Source organism: Aegilops tauschii, chromosome 4 (genome assembly GCF_002575655.3).
Source record: "Aegilops tauschii subsp. strangulata cultivar AL8/78 chromosome 4, Aet v6.0, whole genome shotgun sequence".
NCBI lineage: Eukaryota > Viridiplantae > Streptophyta > Magnoliopsida > Poales > Poaceae > Aegilops > Aegilops tauschii.
Genome location: NC_053038.3, coordinates 36,215,422 through 36,224,382, shown reverse-complemented (window position 1 = coordinate 36,224,382; position 8,961 = coordinate 36,215,422).

Here is an 8,961-nt window from a genome sequence, read left to right as displayed (position 1 = left end):
GTTGTATTAAATCAACGTTAATTAATATGGATCGGAAAGAGTAGCTTACGTCAGTCTTAATTTTGGCACCGTTATGCCGGGCAGCTCCACTCGAGTGACACCGTTACGTACCAGACAGTTAACTCGAGTCACTGCTTGAATTTGGTGTATTGTCCACGTGATCTGGTTTGGTTCGGTCAACGACGTAACGCCAAATCCGATCGAGTGATGCATCTAAATGGACCAACGATCTGTAGCGCGTCCCCTCATCAAAAAGAAAAAAGAAAAACGATCTGTGGCCCGTAACCACCAGCGCTCACCAGGTGAAAAGAAAGGTCAGCTTTTGTGGGCTGGTTTGGCAGAAAACTTGGTTCTCTCTTTGCTAGTATCTCGGATGCAAGCTCATGTCTACTTCTCGGCGGGGTGTGTGTTTTTCTTTCTTTTTTTAACACGGTAAACTGTTTCCTTCCACTGAATGCGCATCGCCGGAAATTCTGAAATAAATTCAGTAATAAAAGCGAGCACCAGGACTTGAACCCTGGTGGACTGGAGATGCCACAATCCCTCTAACCATTCAACCACGGGTTGGTTCGCGGCGTGTGTGTCTTTCTTGTGGGTGGTCAGGTCGCCAGTGTCGCTCTGGGTGGACAGTTGCGATGATTTTAGTCTGATTTTCAGTATATTAAGAGCATCTTCAATAGATGATGTAGATGTAAAAATAACTAACACCCACATCTTCAATAGATTATGCAAATTTGAAGATGTAAAACAGGTTACATCTTCAAAAAGTGCATTTTACATCTCCAAAAAAGAGGCAACTTTAACAGATAATGCATATTGGTGATGTAAAAGTGCAACTCCAATAGATGATGTATATTTGATGATGAAAACCTCCTACTCCAACAAATAATTTTGTCGAACACGTTGCGTGCGAGGTGGAAGAAACCGGCCGGCGGCGGGTCGGGGCGTTGATGGGCAGCACAAAGGGTCTGGAGTGGGCGGCGGCTGCTTCAACAACCTCTGGACGGCCGCACGGTTGTCGGAGGATTCTGCTCGGGATGACGCAACGGCACCGGCAAGCCAGCAACGACGGAGAAACCGCCGGCTCAGCGAGTTGAAGTGGTCGTGGCTGCCCGACTTGCTTTGGCGGCAAGCAGCGGCTACCAGCGAAGGCGGTCGTTGTTGGGAAACGTAGCATGCAATTTCAAAAAAATTCCTACGCTCAAGCAAGATCTATTTAGGAGATGCATAGCAACGAGAGGGGGAGAGTGTGTCTACGCACTCTCGTAGACCGAAAGCGAAAGCATTTGACAACGTGGTTGATGTAGTCGAACTTCTTCTCGTTCCGACCGATCAAGCACCGAACGTACGGCACCTTCGAGTTCTGCACACGTTCAGCTCGATGACGTCCCTCAAACTCTTGATCCAGCAAAGTGTCGAGGGAGAGTTCCGTCAGCACGACGGCGTGGTGACGGTGATGGTGAAGTGATCTGCGCAGGGCTTCGCCTAAGCACTACGAAGATATGACCGAGGGTGTAATCTGTAGAGGGGGCGCCGCACACAGCTAACAATTGTTGGTGTGTGTTCTAGGCGCCCCCTCCCCACATATATATATATATATATATATATATATATATATATATATATATATATATATATATATATATATATATATATATATATATATATATATATATATAGGTGGGAGCGGGAGGAGGACAGCCATGGGGCGCCCCAAGTAGGAGGAATCCTACTTGGGGCCTTGTCCAATTCGCCCCCCTCCCCTACCATATTCACCGGAGGGGGAAGGAAAGAGGAGGGAGGACGGAAGGAAGGGGGAGGCCGAATCCCTCCCCTTCCTTCTCTCTTCCCCTCTTTCCCTTTCCCTCTGGTGCAGCCCATATGGGGGCGCAACAACCCCTGCTGGCTGCTGCGATTCCCCTCTTGGCCCATTAGGCCCATATCTTTGCCGGGGTTGCCCGGAACCCCTTCCGGTGACCCGATATGTACCTGATACTCCCCGGAACACTTCCGGTGTCCGAATGCTATCGTCCTATATATCAATATTTACATCTCGACCATTTCGAGACTCCTCGTCATGTCCGTGATCTCATCCGTGACTCCGAACAACATTCGGTCACCAAATCACATAACTCATATAAGTCATCGAACGTTAAGCGTGCGGACCCTACGGGTTCGAGAACTATGTAGACATGACCGAGACACCTCTCCGGTCAATAGCCAATAGCGGAACTTGGATGCTCATATTGGTTCCTACATATTCTACGAAGATCTTTATCGGTCGTACCGTAATGACAACATACGTTATTCCCTTTGTCATCGGTATGTTACTTGCCCGAGATTCAATCGTCGGTATCTTCATACGTAATTCAATCACGTTACCGGCAAGTCTCTTTACTCGTTCCGTAATACATCATCCCGCAACTAACTCATTAGTCACATTGCCTGCAAGGCTTCTTATGATGTGTATTACCGAGAGGGCCCAGAGATACCTCTCCGATACTCTGAGTGACAAATTCTAATCTCGATCTATGCCAACCCAACAAACACCTTCGGAGATACCTGTGGAGCATCTTTATAATCACCCAGTTACGTTGTGACGTTTGATAGCACACAAGGCATTCCTCCGGTATCCGGGAGTTGCATAGTCTCATAGTCAAATGAATCTGTATATGACATGAAAAAAGTTATAGCAATAAAACTGAATGATCAATGTGCTAAGCTAATGCTACCTCTTGAGCATGCGTTGGTTTTCCCTTGAAGAGGAAAGGGTGATGCAGCAAAGTAGCGTAAGTATCTCCCTCAGTTTTTGAGAACCAAGGTATCAATCCAGTAGGAGATTACACGCAAGTCACCTAGTACCTGCACAAACAATCAAGAACCTTGCAACCAATGTGATAAAGGGGTTGTCAATCCCTTCACGGTCACTCACAAAAGTGAGATCTCATAAAGATAGTAAAGTAAATATTTTTGGTATTTTTGTTGTATAGATTGGAAAGTAAAGATTGCAAAATAAAATAAATAGGAAACTAGAATTATAGATCGGAAACTTATATGATGTAAAATAGACCCGGGGGCCATAGGTTTCACTAGTGGCTTCTCTCATGATAGCATGTATTATGGTGGGTGAACAAATTACTGCCGAGCAATTGATAGAAAAGCGCATAGTTATGAGAATATCTAGGCAATGATCATGAATATAGGCATCACGTCCGTGTCAAGTAGACCGAAACGATTCTGCATCTACTACTATTACTCCACACATCGACCGCTATCCAGCATGCATCTAGAGTATTAAGTTCATAAGAACAGAGTAACGCATTAAGCAAGATGACATGATGTAGAGGGATAAACTCAAGCAATATGATATAAACCCCATCTTTTTATCCTCGATGGCAACAATACAATACGTGCCTTGCTGCCCCTACTGTCACTGGGAAAGGACACCGCAAGATTGAACCCAAAGCTAAGCACTTCTCCCATTGCAAGAAAGATCAATCTAGTAGGCCAAACTAAACCGATAATTCGAAGAGACTTGCAAAGATATCAAATCATGCTATAAGAATTCAGAGAAGAACCAAATATTATTCATAGATAATCTTGATCATAAATCCACAATTCATCGGATCGGCAAACACACCGCAAAAAGTATTACATCTAATAGATCTCCAAGAACATCAAGGAGAACTTTGTATTGAGAATCAAAGAGAGAGAAGAAGCCATCTAGCTAATAACTATGGACCCGAAGGTCTGTGGTAAACTACTCACGCTTCATCGGAGAGGCTATGGTGTTGATGTAGAAGCCCTCCATGATCGATTCCCCCTCCGGCAGATTGCCGGAAAAGGCCCCAAGATGGGATCTCATGGGTACAGAAGGTTGCGGCGGTGGAAAAGTGGTTTCTGTTGGAAATATGCCCTAGAGGCAATAATAAATGGTTATTATTATATTTCTTTGTTCATGGTAATTGTCTATTGTTCATGCTATAATTGTGTTATCCGGAAGTCGTAATGCATGTGTGAATACATAGACCACAACGTGTCCCTAGTAAGCCTCTAGTTGACTAGCTCGTTGATCAACAGATAGTCATGGTTTCCTGACTATGGACATTGGATGTCATTGATAACGGGATCACATCATTAGGAGAATGATGTGATGGACAAGACCCAATCCTAAGCATAGCTCAAAGATCGTGTAGTTCGTTTGCTAGAGCTTTTCCAATGTCAAGTATCTTCTCCTTAGACCATGAGATCGTGCAGCTCCCAGATACCGTAGGAGTACTTTGGGTGTGCCAAACGTCACAACGTAACTGGGTGACTATAAAGGTACACTACGGGTATCTCCGAAAGTGTCTGTTGGGTTGGCACGGATCGAGACTGGGATTTGTCACTCCGTATGACGGAGAGGTATCTCTGGGCCCACTCGGTAATGCATCATCATAATGAGCTCAATGTGACTAAGGAGTTAGTCACGGGATCATGCATTGCGGTACGAGTAAAGAGACTTGCCGGTAACGAGATTGAACAAGGTATTGGGATACCGACGATCGAATCTCGGGCAAGTAACATACCGATTGACAAAGGGAATTGTATACGGGATTGATTGAATCCTCGACATCGTGGTTCATCCGATGAGATCATCATGGAACATGTGGGAGCCAACATGGGTATCCAGATCCCGCTATTGGTTATTGACCGGAGAGGCGTCTCGGTCATGTCTGCATGTCTCCCGAACCCGTAGGGTCTACACACTTAAGGTTCGGTGACGCTAGGGTTGTAGAGATATGAGTATGCGGAAACCCGAAAGTTGTTCAGAGTCCCGGATGAGATCCCGGACGTCACGAGGAGTTCTGGAATGGTCCGGAGGTGAAGAATTATATATAGGAAGTCCAGTTTCGGCCACCGGGAAAGTTTCGGGGGTTATCGGTATTGTACCGGGACCACCGGAAGGGTCCCGGGGGTCCACCGGGTAGGGCCACCTATCCCGGAGGGCCCCATGGGCTGAAGTGGGAAGGGAACCAGCCCTTAGTGGGCTGGGGCGCCCCCCATGGGCCTCCCCCCTGCGCCTAGGGTTGGAAACCCTAGGGTGGGGCGGCGCCCCACTTGACTTGGGGGGGAAGTTTCCCCCCCTTGGCCGCCGCCCCCCCCATAGATGGGTTCTTGGCCGGCGCCCCCCCTCCCAGGGGGCCTATATAAAGGGGGGAGGGAGGGCAGCAATACCACAGCCCTTGGCGCCTCCCTCCTCCCCTGCAACACCTCTCCCTCTCGCAGAAGCTTGGCGAAGCCCTGCCGAGATCCCGCTACATCCACCACCACGCCGTCGTGCTGCTGGATCTCCATCAACCTCTCCTTCCCCCTTGCTGGATCAAGAAGGAGGAGACGTCGCTGCTCCATACGTGTGTTGAACGCGGAGGTGCCGTCCGTTCGGCACTCGGTCATCGGTGATTTGGATCACGACGAGTACGACTCCATCAACCCCGTTCATTGGAACGCTTCCGCTCGTGATCTACAAGGGTATGTAGATGCACTCCTTTCCCCTCGTTGCTAGTATACTCCATAGATGGATCTTAGTGATGCGTAGGAAATTTTAAAAATTCTGCTACGATCCCCAACAGTGGTATCAGAGCCAGGCCTATGCGTAGTTACTATGCACGAGTAGAACACAAAGCAGTTGTGGGCGTAGATGTTGCCAATTCTTCTTGCCGCTACTAGTCTTATCTTGTTTCGGCGGTATTGTGGGATGAAGCGGCCCGGACCGACCTTACACGTACGCTTACGTGAGACAGGTTCCACCGACTGACATGCACTAGTTGCATAAGGTGGCTAGCGGGTGTCTGTCTCTCCCACTTTAGTCGGAACGGATTCGATGAAAAGGGTCCTTATGAAGGGTAAATAGAAATTGGCATATCACGTTGTGGTTTTACGTAGGTAAGAAATGTTCTTGCTAGAAACCTATACAAGCCACGTAAAAACTTGCAACAACAATTAGAGGACGTCTAACTTGTTTTTGCAGCATGTGCTATGTGATGTGATATGGCCAGAAGATGTGATGAATGATATATGTGATGTATGAGATTGATCATATTCTTGTAATAGGAATCACGACTTGCATGTCGATGAGTATGACAACCGGCAGGAGCCATAGGAGTTGTCTTTATTATTTTGTATGACCTGCGTGTCATTGAATAACGCCATGTAAATTACTTTACTTTATTGCTAAACGCGTTAGCCATAGAAGTAGAAGTAATCGTTGGTGTGACAACTTCATGAAGACACGATGATGGAGATCATGGTGTCATGCCGGTGACAAAGATGATCATGGCGCCCCGAAGATGGAGATCAAAGGAGCAAAATGATATTGGCCATATCATGTCACTATTTGATAGCATGTGATGTTTATCATGTTTTGCATCTTATTTGCTTAGAACGACGGTAGTAAGTAAGATGATCCCTTATGATAATTTCAAGAAAGTGTTCCCCCTAACTGTGCACCGTTGCGAAGGTTCGTTGTTTCGAAGAACCACGTGATGATCGGGTGTGATAGATTCTAACGTTCGCATACAACGGGTGTTGACGAGCCTAGCATGTACAGACATGGCCTCAGGACACACGCAATACACTTAGGTTGACTTGACGAGCCTAGCATGTACAGACATGGCCTCGGAACACGGAGGACCGAAAGGTCGAGCATGAGTCGTATAGAAGATATGATCAACATGGAGATGTTCACCGATCTTGACTAGTCCGTCTCACGTGATGATCGGACACGGCCTAGTTAACTCGGATCATGTTTCACTTAGATGACTAGAGGGATGTCTATCTGAGTGGGAGTTCATTGAGTAATTTGATTAGATGAACTTAATTATCATGAACTTAGTCTAAAATCTTTACAATATGTCTTGTAGATCAAATGGCCCACGTTGTCCTCAACTTCAACGAGTTCCTAGAGAAAACCAAGCTGAAAGATGATGGCAGCAACTATACGGACTGGGTCCGGAACCTGAGGATCATCCTCATAGCTGCCAAGAAAGATTATGTCCTAGAAGCACCGCTAGGTGAAGCACCAATCCCAGAGAACCAAGACGTTATGAACGCTTGGCAATCACGTGCTGATGATTACTCCCTCGTTCAGTGCGGCATGCTTTACAGCTTAGAACCGGGTCTCCAAAAGCGTTTTGAGAAACATGGAGCATATGAGATGTTCGAAGAGCTGAAAATGGTTTTCCAAGCTCATGCCCGGGTCGAGAGATATGAAGTCTCCGACAAGTTCTTCAGCTGTAAAATGGAGGAAAATAGTTCTGTTAGTGAGCACATACTCAGAATGTCTAGGTTACACAACCGCTTGTCTCAGCTGGGAGTTAATCTCCCGGATGACGCGGTCATTGACAGAATCCTTCAGTCGCTTCCACCAAGCTACAAGATCTTTGTGATGAACTTCAATATGCAGGGGATGGAAAAGACCATTCCTGAGGTATATTCGATGCTGAAATCAGCGGAGGTGGAGATCAGAAAAGAACATCAAGGGTTGATGGTGAATAAAACCACTAAGTTCAAGAAGGGCAAGGGTAAGAAGAACTTCAAGAAGGACGGCAAGGGAGTTGCCGCGCCCGGTAAGCCAGTTACTGGGAAGAAGCCAAGGAATGGACCCAAGCCTGAGACTGAGTGCTTTTATTGCAAGGGAGGTGGTCACTGGAAGCGGAACTGCCCCAAATACTTAGCGGACAAGAAGGCCGGCAACACCAAAGGTATATGTGATATACATGTAATTGATGTGTACCTTACCAGTACTCGTAGTAGCTCCTGGGTATTTGATACCGGTGCGGTTGCTCATATTTGTAACTCAAAATAGGAACTGCTGAATAAATGGAGACTGGCAAAGGACGAGGTGACGATGCGCGTTGGGAATGGTTCCAAGGTCGATGTGATCGCCGTCGGCACGCTACCTCTGCATCTACCTACGGGATTAGTTTTAAACCTCAATAATTGTTATTTAGTGCCAGCTTTAAGCATGAACATTGTATCTGGATCTCGTTTAATTCGAGATGGCTACTCATTTAAATCTGAGAATAATGGTTGTTCTATTTATATGAGAGATATGTTTTATGGTCATGCCCCGCTGGTCAATGGTTTATTCTTGATGAATCTCGAACGTGATGTTACACACATTCATAGTGTGAATACCAAAAGATGTAAAGTTGATAACGATAGTCCCACATACTTGTGGCACTGCCGCCTTGGTCACATTGGTGTCAAGCGCATGAAGAAGCTCCATGCAGATGGACTTTTGGAGTCTCTTGATTACGAATCATTTGACACGTGCGAACCATGCCTCATGGGTAAGATGACCAAGACTCCGTTCTCCGGAACAATGGAGCGAGCAACCAACTTATTGGAAATTATACATACCAATGTGTGCGGTCCAATGAGTGTTGAGGCTCGCGGAGGATATCGTTATGTTCTCACTCTCACTGATGACTTAAGTAGATATGGGTATGTCTACCTAATGAAACACAAATCTGAAACCTTTGAAAAGTTCAAGGAATTTCAGAGTGAGGTTGAGAATCAACGTGACAGGAAAATAAAATTCTTACGATCAGATCGTGGTGGAGAATATTTAAGTCACGAATTTGGTGCGCACTTAAGGAAATGTGGAATCGTTTCACAACTCACGCCGCCTGGAACACCTCAGCGAAACGGTGTGTCCGAACGTCGTAATCGCACTCTATTGGATATGGTGCGATCTATGATGTCTCTTACCGATCTACCGCTCTCATTTTGGGGCTATGCTTTAGAGACTGCCACATTCACTTTAAATAGGGCTCCGTCAAAATCCGTTGAGACGACACCGTATGAATTATGGTTTGGGAAGAAACCTAAGCTGTCGTTTCTAAAAGTTTGGGGATGCGATGCTTATGTCAAGAAACTTCAACCTGAAAAGCTCGAACCCAAGTCGGAAAAATGCGT